Source organism: Panulirus ornatus, chromosome 33 (assembly GCF_036320965.1).
Source record: "Panulirus ornatus isolate Po-2019 chromosome 33, ASM3632096v1, whole genome shotgun sequence".
Taxonomy (NCBI): Eukaryota; Metazoa; Arthropoda; class Malacostraca; order Decapoda; family Palinuridae; genus Panulirus; species Panulirus ornatus.
In genome coordinates, this window is record NC_092256.1 from 8,934,389 (window position 1) to 8,947,731 (window position 13,343).

General features: G+C 45.3%; 1 protein-coding gene across 4 annotated transcripts in view; it reads right to left on the bottom strand.

Moving 5' to 3' along the window:
• Mvl (solute carrier family member malvolio) overlaps nucleotides 1-13,135 on the bottom strand; it is a 167,423-nt gene extending 154,288 nt beyond the window's left edge. For 3 of the 4 annotated variants that reach the window (XM_071681533.1, XM_071681528.1, XM_071681535.1), the window contains exon 1: nucleotides 12,988-13,098. The gene's annotated coding sequence lies outside the window, so the exon portion shown is untranslated. Of the gene's footprint in view, nucleotides 1-12,987 lie in introns of all 4 variants that reach the window. The other variant, XM_071681531.1, reaches the window with a different exon arrangement.
• Nucleotides 13,136-13,343: the final 208 nt, after the last annotated feature.

Genomic DNA, 13,343 nt, shown 5'->3' on the forward strand with positions numbered 1-13,343 from the left:
CTGGTACACCTATGTTCTCGTACACTCCTGTGCACCTATGCAAACGTAATCTGTGCACTGGTACACCTATGTTCTCGTACACTCCTGTGCACCTATGCAAACGTAATCTGTGCACTGGTACACCTATGTTCTCGTACACTCCTGTGCACCTATGCAAACGTAATCTGTGCACTGGTACACCTATGTTCTCGTACACTCCTGTGCACCTATGCAAACGTAATCTGTGCACTGGTACACCTATGTTCTCGTACACTCCTGTGCACCTATGCAAACGTAATCTGTGCACTGGTACACCTATGTTCTCGTACACTCCTGTGCACCTATGCAAACGTAATCTGTGCACTGGTACACCTATGTTCTCGTACACTCCTGTGCACCTATGCAAACGTAATCTGTGCACTGGTACACCTATGTTCTCGTACACTCCTGTGCACCTATGCAAACGTAATCTGTGCACTGGTACACCTATGTTCTCGTACACTCCTGTGCACCTATGCAAACGTAATCTGTGCACTGGTACACCTATGTTCTCGTACACTCCTGTGCACCTATGCAAACGTAATCTGTGCACTGGTACACCTATGTTCTCGTACACTCCTGTGCACCTATGCAAACGTAATCTGTGCACTGGTACACCTATGTTCTCGTACACTCCTGTGCACCTATGCAAACGTAATCTGTGCACTGGTACACCTATGTTCTCGTACACTCCTGTGCACCTATGCAAACGTAATCTGTGCACTGGTACACCTATGTTCTCGTACACTCCTGTGCACCTATGCAAACGTAATCTGTGCACTGGTACACCTATGTTCTCGTACACTCCTGTGCACCTATGCAAACGTAATCTGTGCACTGGTACACCTATGTTCTCGTACACTCCTGTGCACCTATGCAAACGTAATCTGTGCACTGGTACACCTATGTTCTCGTACACTCCTGTGCACCTATGCAAACGTAATCTGTGCACTGGTACACCTATGTTCTCGTACACTCCTGTGCACCTATGCAAACGTAATCTGTGCACTGGTACACCTATGTTCTCGTACACTCCTGTGCACCTATGCAAACGTAATCTGTGCACTGGTACACCTATGTTCTCGTACACTCCTGTGCACCTATGCAAACGTAATCTGTGCACTGGTACACCTATGTTCTCGTACACTCCTGTGCACCTATGCAAACGTAATCTGTGCACTGGTACACCTATGTTCTCGTACACTCCTGTGCACCTATGCAAACGTAATCTGTGCACTGGTACACCTATGTTCTCGTACACTCCTGTGCACCTATGCAAACGTAATCTGTGCACTGGTACACCTATGTTCTCGTACACTCCTGTGCACCTATGCAAACGTAATCTGTGCACTGGTACACCTATGTTCTCGTACACTCCTGTGCACCTATGCAAACGTAATCTGTGCACTGGTACACCTATGTTCTCGTACACTCCTGTGCACCTATGCAAACGTAATCTGTGCACTGGTACACCTATGTTCTCGTACACTCCTGTGCACCTATGCAAACGTAATCTGTGCACTGGTACACCTATGTTCTCGTACACTCCTGTGCACCTATGCAAACGTAATCTGTGCACTGGTACACCTATGTTCTCGTACACTCCTGTGCACCTATGCAAACGTAATCTGTGCACTGGTACACCTATGTTCTCGTACACTCCTGTGCACCTATGCAAACGTAATCTGTGCACTGGTACACCTATGTTCTCGTACACTCCTGTGCACCTATGCAAACGTAATCTGTGCACTGGTACACCTATGTTCTCGTACACTCCTGTGCACCTATGCAAACGTAATCTGTGCACTGGTACACCTATGTTCTCGTACACTCCTGTGCACCTATGCAAACGTAATCTGTGCACTGGTACACCTATGTTCTCGTACACTCCTGTGCACCTATGCAAACGTAATCTGTGCACTGGTACACCTATGTTCTCGTACACTCCTGTGCACCTATGCAAACGTAATCTGTGCACTGGTACACCTATGTTCTCGTACACTCCTGTGCACCTATGCAAACGTAATCTGTGCACTGGTACACCTATGTTCTCGTACACTCCTGTGCACCTATGCAAACGTAATCTGTGCACTGGTACACCTATGTTCTCGTACACTCCTGTGCACCTATGCAAACGTAATCTGTGCACTGGTACACCTATGTTCTCGTACACTCCTGTGCACCTATGCAAACGTAATCTGTGCACTGGTACACCTATGTTCTCGTACACTCCTGTGCACCTATGCAAACGTAATCTGTGCACTGGTACACCTATGTTCTCGTACACTCCTGTGCACCTATGCAAACGTAATCTGTGCACTGGTACACCTATGTTCTCGTACACTCCTGTGCACCTATGCAAACGTAATCTGTGCACTGGTACACCTATGTTCTCGTACACTCCTGTGCACCTATGCAAACGTAATCTGTGCACTGGTACACCTATGTTCTCGTACACTCCTGTGCACCTATGCAAACGTAATCTGTGCACTGGTACACCTATGTTCTCGTACACTCCTGTGCACCTATGCAAACGTAATCTGTGCACTGGTACACCTATGTTCTCGTACACTCCTGTGCACCTATGCAAACGTAATCTGTGCACTGGTACACCTATGTTCTCGTACACTCCTGTGCACCTATGCAAACGTAATCTGTGCACTGGTACACCTATGTTCTCGTACACTCCTGTGCACCTATGCAAACGTAATCTGTGCACTGGTACACCTATGTTCTCGTACACTCCTGTGCACCTATGCAAACGTAATCTGTGCACTGGTACACCTATGTTCTCGTACACTCCTGTGCACCTATGCAAACGTAATCTGTGCACTGGTACACCTATGTTCTCGTACACTCCTGTGCACCTATGCAAACGTAATCTGTGCACTGGTACACCTATGTTCTCGTACACTCCTGTGCACCTATGCAAACGTAATCTGTGCACTGGTACACCTATGTTCTCGTACACTCCTGTGCACCTATGCAAACGTAATCTGTGCACTGGTACACCTATGTTCTCGTACACTCCTGTGCACCTATGCAAACGTAATCTGTGCACTGGTACACCTATGTTCTCGTACACTCCTGTGCACCTATGCAAACGTAATCTGTGCACTGGTACACCTATGTTCTCGTACACTCCTGTGCACCTATGCAAACGTAATCTGTGCACTGGTACACCTATGTTCTCGTACACTCCTGTGCACCTATGCAAACGTAATCTGTGCACTGGTACACCTATGTTCTCGTACACTCCTGTGCACCTATGCAAACGTAATCTGTGCACTGGTACACCTATGTTCTCGTACACTCCTGTGCACCTATGCAAACGTAATCTGTGCACTGGTACACCTATGTTCTCGTACACTCCTGTGCACCTATGCAAACGTAATCTGTGCACTGGTACACCTATGTTCTCGTACACTCCTGTGCACCTATGCAAACGTAATCTGTGCACTGGTACACCTATGTTCTCGTACACTCCTGTGCACCTATGCAAACGTAATCTGTGCACTGGTACACCTATGTGGGAGAAAGACTGCTTCCCACGTATTCCATGCGTGTCGTATGAGACGACAAAAGGGGAGGGGGGGAGCTGGAATCCTTCCCTCCAGCTTTTGCTTTTCCAAAAGAAGGAAGAGAAGATGGCCAAGTGAGGATTTTCCCTCTTAAGGCTCAGTCCTCAGTTTTTAACGGTAATTCGCTAACGCGGGAAATGGGTTGATAGAGATACTTTGTGGAAGGTCTTAAGAGTATATGGTGTGGGAGGCAAGTTGCTAGAAGCAGTGAAAAGTTTTTACCAAGGGTGTGAGTCATGTGTACGAGTAGGAACAGATGAGAGTGATTGGTTCCCAGTGAATGTCGTTCTGCGGCAGAAATGTGTAATGTCCCCATGGTTTAATTTGTTTATGGAGGGGATGGTCAGGGAGGTAAATACAAGAGTTTTGGAGAGAGGGGCAAGTATGCAGTCCGTTGGGGATGAGAGGGCTTGGGAAGTGAGTCAGGTGTTCGCCGATGATAGAGCTCTGGTGGCTTATTCGAGTGTGAAACTGCAGACGATGGTGACTGAGTTTGGTAAAGTGTGTGAAAGGAGAAAGTTGAGAGTAAATGTGAATAAAAGCAAGGTTATTAGGTTCAGTAGGGTTGAGGGACAAGTTATATATATATATATATATATATATATATATATATATATATATATATATATATATATATATATATGTATGTATAGATAGATAGATAGATAGATAGATAGACAGACAGATTTATTTCATACATATTCGCCATTTCCCGCGTTAGCGATGTAGCGGTAAGAACAGAGGACTGAGCCTTAGAGGTAATAGCTTCACTTGGCCCCCTTCTCTATTCTTTCTTTTGGAAAATTAAGAACGGGAGGAGAGGATTTCTAGTCCCCCGCTCCCTCCCCTTTTAGTCGCCTTTTACGACACGTAGGGAATATGTGGGAAGTATTCTTTCTCCCCTCTCCCCAGAGATAAGATATATATATATTAGTTATTTTCAGAACTGTGGATTGTTTAGTTTTCCTTTGTTAGCAAGTTATCATCAGGAACAAAGGAGAGATGGTTTCATCTACACAGCCAAAATTAGTAGTCCTGAAATTTATCTTTTTCTTTTTTAAGGAAAATTATAGTACATGATAGGGGAGAAGAATGCTTCCCACGCATTCCCCACGTGACGTAGAAGGTGACTAAAGGGGACGGGAGCGGGGGGCTGGAAACCCTCCCCTCCTTGTATTTTAACTTTCTAAAAGGGGAAACAGAAGAAGGAGTCACGCGGGGAGTGCTCATCCTCCTCGAAGGCTCAGACTGGGGTGTCTAAATGGGTGTGGATGTAACCAAGATGGGAAAAAAGGAGAGATAGGTAGTATGTTTGAGGAAAGGAACCTGGATGTTTTGGCTCTGAGTGAAACGAAGCTCAAGGGTAAAGGGGAAAGAGTGGTTTGGGAATGTCTTGGGAGTAAAGTCAGGGGTTAGTGAGAGGACGAGAGCAAGGAAAGGAGTAGCACTACTCCTGAAACAGGAGTTGTGGGAGTATGTGATAGGGTGTAAGAAACTAAACTCCAGATTGATATGGGTAAAACTGAAAGTGGATGGGGAGAGATGGGTGAATATTGGTGCCTATGCACCTGGGCATGAGAAGAAAGATTATGAGAGGCAAGTGTTTTTTGAGCAGCTGAGTGAGTGTGTTAGCAGTTTTGATGCACGAGACCGGGTTATAGTGATGGGTGATTTGAATGCAAAGGTAAGTAATGTGGCAGTTGAGGGAATAATTGGTGTACATGGGGTGTTCAGTGTTGTAAATGGAAATAGTGAAGAGCTTGTAGATTTGTGTGCTGAAAAAGGACTGGTGACTGGGAAAACCTGGTTTAAAGAGAGAGGTATACATAAGTATACGTATGTAAGTAGGAGAGATGGCCAGAGAGCGTTATTGGATTACATGTTAATTGATAGGCGCTTGAAAGAGAGACTTTTGGATGTTAATGTGTTGAGAGTTGCAACTGGAGGGATGTCTGATCATTATCTTGTGCAGGCGAAGGTAAGATTTGTAGAGGTTTTCAGAAAAGAAGAGAGAATGTTGGGGTGAAGAGAGTGGTAAAAGTAAGTGAGTTGGGAGGAGACTTGTATGAGGAAGTACCAGGAGAGACTGAGTACAGAATGGAAAAAGGTTAGAGCAAAGGACGTAAGGGAAGTGGGGGAGGAATGGGATGTATTTAAGGAAGCAGTGATGGCTTCCGCGTAAGATGCTTGTGGCATGAGAAGCGTGAGAGGTGGGCAGATTAGAAAGGGGAGTGAGTGGTGGGATGAAGAAGTAAGATTATTAGTGAAAGAGAAGAGAGGCATTTGGACTTGCGAGGCGTGGGCTATAGATAGGGTTGTGCGGAGGAGGGTGGATGTGTTGGAAATGAGATGTTTGAGGACAATATGTGGTGTGAGGTGATTTGATCGAGTAAGTAATGAAAGGGTAAGAGAGATGTGTGGAAACAGACGAAGAATGATGGCCCATCCACTCATATATACTTATATACACATAAGCGCCCACATACATACACATACGCAACATTGCGTACATACATACGTACATATTCATCCTTGCTTGCCTTCATCCAATCCTGTCGCTACCCAACCCCATAGGAAGACAGCATCGCTTGTTATAAGCTCCTCCATCAACCTAACTCGATTCTTCACCCAAGATGGGAGGCGAGACGATGCTGATCCAGTCGACCTGCCAAAATCTTATTCTTATTACATGTTTATCACATGTTTGCCACCTCCCTACACATCAACAATCAGTGTTAGATATTTCTTGTTTAGTTCCCTGACAAACACGCGAGGTTTTACAACTTGTGAAGTCCATTTAGACCGTACACTTCATAAAACATAGTAACACTTCTCCTACCGAGACTCGAACCTCCTCCAGCCAAGGTGGTGATGCTCCATCCACGCAGTTGCCAGTAGTATGATAAATGAACATGTACACACATAACGTCCATGTTCTGGGTGAACACGTACACACATAACGTCCATGTTCTGGGTGAACATGTACACACATAACGTCCATGTTCTAGGTGAACATGTACACACATAACGTCCATGTTCTGGGTGAACACGTACACACATAACGTCCGTGTTCTGGGTGAACATGTACACACATAACGTCCATGTTCTGGGTGAACATGTACACACATAACGTCCATGTTCTGGGTGAACATGTACACACATAACGTCCATGTTCTGGGTGAACATGTACACACACAACGTCTGTGTTCTGGGTGAACATGTACACACATAACGTCCGTGTTCTGGGTGAACATGTACACACACAACGTCTGTGTTCTGGGTGAACATGTACACACATAACGTCCGTGTTCTGGGTCAACATGTACACACATAACGTCCGTGTTCTGGGTGAACACGCAAACATAACGTCCATGTTCTGGGTGAGCATGAACACACATAACGTCCGTGTTCTGGGTGAGCATGAACACACATAACGTCCGTGTTCTGGGTGAACTGTGTGTGAATAGCGACTGTTGGCTACTGGCGCATGGGGAACTGGCTAATAATACATGAACAACGCTCATATGTTGTCTGTATATACAGACGCCAGTTTAACACGAGCGTCAACCTAACGCTTGAGCGTCAGCCTGACATATGCGTCAGTCTAACACATGAACGTCAGTCGAACACGGAGCGTCAGCCTAACGCATAAGCCTCAACTTATCACACGAGCCTGAGCGTAATACGCGCGTCAGCATACCCTGCGTAAATGATGGTTATATAAGAACAGTAATACATTGACCTTGGACGACCGACCGACCGCCCATCATATCTTTAAGATACTGATGAAAGATACACGAGAACAGGATGACCATAGGCACGTGGCAGGACGTGAGTGAGGTATGCCTTAACGTGACGCTTGAACTGTGGTCCTCCAGACGGGCCCTTGGCTGGTGACGCCCCAGCGCTCAGGGGGGGCCACGTCTTATGGACAGCGCGGCTGCCGGAAGCCCTGATGGCCAGGTGACGGGAGAGGTAATGAGCATTTTTCTTGTCTGTTGTTAGGAGGGACGGGCTCTTGGAGACGATAAGACTTGGGGACGATTCTTAGGAGTGCTGATGGGAGGGATGGGCTCGAGGAGACGAAGACTTGTGGGAGGGAGAGGGGAAGGGTTCCGGCAGGGTGATGGGAGGAATGGGGTCTAGGAGACGAAGACTTGTGGGAGGGAGAGTGGAAGGGTTCCGGCAGGGTTCTTTGGAGTGGTGATGGGAGGGATGGGCTCGAGGAGACGAAGACTTGTGGGATGGAGAGGGGAGGAGTTCCGGCAGGGTGATGGGAGGGATGGGCTCGAGGAGACGAAGACTTGTGGGAGGGATAGGAGAGGGGAGGGGTTCCGGCAGGGTGATGGGAGGGATGGGCTCGAGGTGACGAAGACTTGTGGGAGGGAGATGGAGAGGGGAGGAGTTCCGGCAGGGTGATGGGAGGGATGGGCTCGAGGAGACGAAGACTTGGGAAGGGGCTTGTGGGAGGGTTCTTTGTGGGGTGCTGACTGGAGGGATGGGTTGTCAGGGATGAGGAAAGAGGCTTGAAAGGATTTGTGGGAGGGTACTGGTGTGGTGACCATCAGATAGAGGGAAGATAAGTAACAGTCATGTGAGGTAGCTGCTCCACTGGTGTCTTGCTTGCTCAGCAGTCACTTTAGGGTCATCTGTCGACGCAAGTAAACAAGGTTCGATCCCCTCCATGAGTATTTCTTGTACAAATTCTCAGTTATGTATTGGAATATGAGATATAAACATATATGTGATATAAATTGTCTGAATTAGAAAGACTTGCATTGGAAGAGAGGTTTGGTGTGACTGGTATCTGAATCACACGTTGATTTTGAAAATGGAGATTTCCTTGCCGAAGATGCACTCCCGTGGAACACTCTGTTAATCCATGTATCAAATGCATGTTTCCAAGGAGAAGGAAAAGTTTTGGTTTTTAAATAGACATGGAACAGACGAGCAAGCACAGGTGCAAGTTCAGAGGCACACTCTTTCAGTAAACGGGGGATGGATGCCACCAGGACCATAAGCCTTACTTGTGTCCAAAGAGAGAGAGAGAAGCGCTTCTCTGATGGACCGAAAAGAGATTACGGTAAGAGGCATAGAATTAGTAAGAGGAGCATCAGGGTGTGAGGGAATGTTAGAGTCATCCAAGGTGGAGTTAGAGGAGAAACGGGAACCAAAGAGCGTTGCTTTGACTAGGGGAGAGACTGCTATAGTACCATCAGAACGGAAAAGTGAGGGAGAGGTAGAACGACAGAAGTTGTTAGAGATGCCCTTAGCTAAAGACCAGAGATCTATCAGTGGATGACGAGGAGAGGTTATCACTTCCTTTGAATAAACAAAAGCTTTGCCTCACGGATTACGTGCTTGCAGTAATTACGGGCAGTGATAAAAGCTGAATGGGAGTCAGAGGAAGGAGAGTTTTTCCAAGCCCGATATGCCTGATCCCTTACCTGAATGGCCTCAGAACAGCGAACGGTTGGCCCATGGATTGGAAGAAGAGGTTGTCTTGGAGGAACCATGGATTGGAAGAAGAGGTCGTCTTGGAGGAAGACGGATAGATAAGTGCTTCCATTCCCACAAGAATAACCTCTGCTATGCCTTTGGCGGATACAGAAGCATCACCACATCAGAGACACAAACATTTACCCATGGAAAGTCAGGAAAGAAGTTACTAAGTTATTCCAGCCAGCTTTGTTGAGGTGCCAGTATTTAGCGCTTAGAAGGGGCTGCTGGAGGGGAGGTGACGTTAGAAAATATATTTATTTGAGTATGATCGCATGAGCCAATTAGGGGCGAGATTGTGTATTTCCATTGGGACGGACTAAAGGTGAAAAACAGATCCAGAATATTTAGGAGAGTGATCACAGCAATCAGGAACATGGGTAGGGTGGGAGATAATTTGCTCAAGATCATTGAGAATGGAGAACGTGAGGGCTTCCATTCCTCCACCATCCGTATGGGAGGTATTCAACCCTTCCCTATGGTGAACGTTGAAATCCCCGAGGTACAGGATCTCTGCTCGTGGGTGAAAGGATGTCACAGGTTCGTGTACCATTGAAGATGCAAGATTAAGTGCCAGGTCCAGTTCCTTTGTTAGGAGAGATGATATCTTGCATAATAAGGATATACGCTGTCACGATATAGGACAAGCAGTGACTGAGAAGAAAAAGTAAATCTAATGGCAGGCCCTGCTAAGTTTCCTCCTAGGGCTACATATATATATATATATATATATATATATATATATATATATATATATATATATATATATATATATACATAATCGATGTTTTCCGCATCAGCGAGGTAGCGCCAGGAAACAGACGAAGAATGGCCGAGTCTTTCAAGGCTCTTTCAGTGAGTCACTTGCTTTGGACAAGTTCCAGAGGATTTGAAAGTTTGCTCATACTTTACCAACCCTACTTACGATTCACTGGTGGTGTGGAGCACAGTGCAGCGATACAAGATCATTCCCGATAAGAGAGAAGTTAAAAAAGTCTTTTGATACCGAAGCGCAGAATTATAAGAGACTTTGATAACCTAGATCCAAGAAGGTATACATGGCTAGATATGTCTGATGACACTCGTGGTCATGGATTGTGACAAACTCGTGGGCAAACGTTTTACTTCGAATGAGGAGAAAAATACTTTTTTTTTCCCCCTCCGAAAACTGATAACATATGTATTGATTTTATGGTCGTTGAAAGTAGGGATATGACTATTTTTAAGAATGAACTTGTCATATACTTAGGCTCAGGTCCACGAATGACATTGTTCGAACCTTTTTTTTGGTTCAAATTTACGCATCTTTCATTTCTAAGTTATCTGTTTGCTTCTCTGTTCTTCCCACACGTGTCTCATTGTTTCCGACATCATCCGCAAACACAAACAGCCTTGCGAGGACCAAGTGGTGTGGTGCTGCTTGTACTCCCTTGAAAATATGTAAACAAATAGTTGTTAGGGCGCGAGTGTGAACAGACAAAACTTTGAGGACGTAATGTGTTTTAGATACCCAGCGAATAAATCCCTGGTAACAGAGGTGAGTCACAGGGCGGGTAATAAGGAGGTGACTCTGCAAGCAGTGAGAAATGTGTGGAAACAGAGGGGTGAAAATGGTTATGTCAGGGAGCTGGTCGAAGTCCCCAACGATGTTATCTGGATGCAAGGCATGGGCTACAATGATGAGGATGTACTGAGGAGCGTGCGTGTGTTGGCAATGAGACGTCTGAGGACAATATGTGGTGGGAAGAGGGTTGATCGAGAAGTAATGAAAGGGTAAGACAAGAGATGTGGCATTAAGAGGCGTGGTTAAGACAGCAGAAGAGGGCGTGCTGAAGTATTATGGACATGTAGAGAGAATGAGTGAGGATAGGATGACGAAGAGGATATGCTGGTCAGACTGGTAAGGATCTTTCTGTTAGACTTAAGCAACATAAGTATAGTATAAGAACGGGACAAGAATCAAATGCCTTGTTTAATCACGTTAAAAACTATGATCATTGTATTGGCTGGAGTAATGCCATCTCAATTATTTAACTCTATTACCACGAGAAATATCACTGAATCTTCTATTATCAAATACACAAAGAATTATAATCTTAATATTAGTGATGGTCAATACAAACTGAATAACTTTATTGTTGATAAAATTTGTAAACAATTCACCTTCTTGTCCACATAATTTATTTATGATACGCTCGTTGTCTGTCTTGGACAATCCTCCTCAAAGGCCGTGGCTGGGGTAGCTCAATGTACGTGTATATAACTAAGATGAAAAGAAGGGAGACAGATAATTTGTTTTAGGGAGAGGAACCTGGATGTTTCGGCTCTGAGTGAAACAAAGCTTAAGGGGAAGGGGGAAGAATGATTCGGGAATGTCCAAGGGGTAACATATGGGGTCAGTGTGAAGGCGAGAGCAAAGGAGCAGATGGCATCTCTGACAAAGAACGAGTTGTGGAAAACTTGCTAAGTTCTGAATGCAACTATCCCTTCCCACGCCAATTTGAATAACGGTGGCTAGGCTTTGTCGTCTATTGTGTTGCTCATGTTTACTGCGCAGTGGTTACCCTACCTTCTTGCGAACACCATTGGGTCAGATGTTATTTTGCCAAAGATTTTCCTAATTTAACACTGTTTATTTGCACTCACGCTATTTTTGGGTGATCATTAAGTAGGCCAAGTTCGGGGAGTGAGCCCATAGGTTTGAGGTAAGGTAAGATATGAGACGGGTCTGGGCTTTCCCACAACCCTAGCTGATTTCAAGACAACTAAAAAAAGGTCTTCCTGTTCGTCAGAATTGATATTTGTGTGATTATCTATATATCAAACAGCTTTTCACCATTAAAAATGAATCCAGTAGTAAAACTAAAATAAAGATAAAGTAGTCGGCATAAGTGTTGGGTGCCCGTGCCGACTAGGTGGCAAAATAAACATTGCGTGTTTGATAAACAAAAAATGTTTACAACTTTAATATCTAATTCTTTTTGTATAACATATGAATACTGGAAAACGCCTCATACAACCCATAGAAATTAGTAATTAGTTCGGCCGTAAACTTTGATGCGCCCAGATAACATTACCAGGAAATTTGGATCCTGGAGCTTTCCCTTCTTCTACGATGTGTCCCACATTCCTCTTCCTACAGCACTTGAGCACGACGGTGCGACCCTTGCGCACGACGGTACCACCCTCGAGCACGACAGTACGATCTTGAGTTCGATAGTACGATCCTTTAGCACGACGGTACGATCCTTGAGCACGACAGTACGGTCTTGAGTTCGATAGTACGATCCTTTAGCACGACGGTACGATCCTTGAGCACGACAGTACGATCTTGAGTTCCATGCTACGATCCTTGAGCACGACAGTACGATCCTTGAGCACGACAGTACAATCCTTGAGTTCGATGGTACGATCCTAAAGCACGACGGTACGATCCTTGAGCACGACGGTACGGCCATTAAGTAAGATGGCCTTCCCTTTGACCTGACCCTTAAAGGGTGAGGTCGTAGCAGACTTTATCTCAACCAAATGGTCGTACCGTCTTCAGAAACAGTGCAACCGTCCGCTCAACACATGGTTCCCGACTAGCGTGCGGGACCACCTCGTCCTATTAATAATATTCTGCATCTAATACCTTTCGTCTTGAACAAATCGTAAGCTAATATCTGATTACAACAACAAAATGATATATTACTTGGCATTCCTGTACATGAAGATATAGTGACGTGTCCTACATCTCTACAGTTTAGAATATATTTAATACACGTTGTCTGTATCTTTCGAGTCGGTACAAAGTGATGTACAGTCAGCAGCCATCACTGGACTAGCTACAAGCTACCACAATAATATCAGGTCACACTACGCCTAAACTCCTCCTGCACCACCTTACCTGTAGTGTTTCCCGGTTTCACCAGTGGTACAAATATGTTATAGAGGATCGTGTCTCTGGGTAAAGGACTTCGGGATCACCACCAGCCACCACGACCTCCACCGTGCCTCTGATGCGTCACGCGTGCACTCCCGCCGCTGAGTCGCTCATGACATTACATATATTTCATGGAAATGCTGTGTGTCAGCGTAAAAGCAAATATAAAGCTAATCACAATATTTTGTTATACAGTAAATGATGTAATACAACTTTGTGGCAATGTTCACCATTCGTTTGATGGAGAATTTATGGAGTGTTTAGAAGAGTAAAGTAACGGCTCGCGGACAAACGTTCCTGGGGAGGTAGCGTCCATCTGC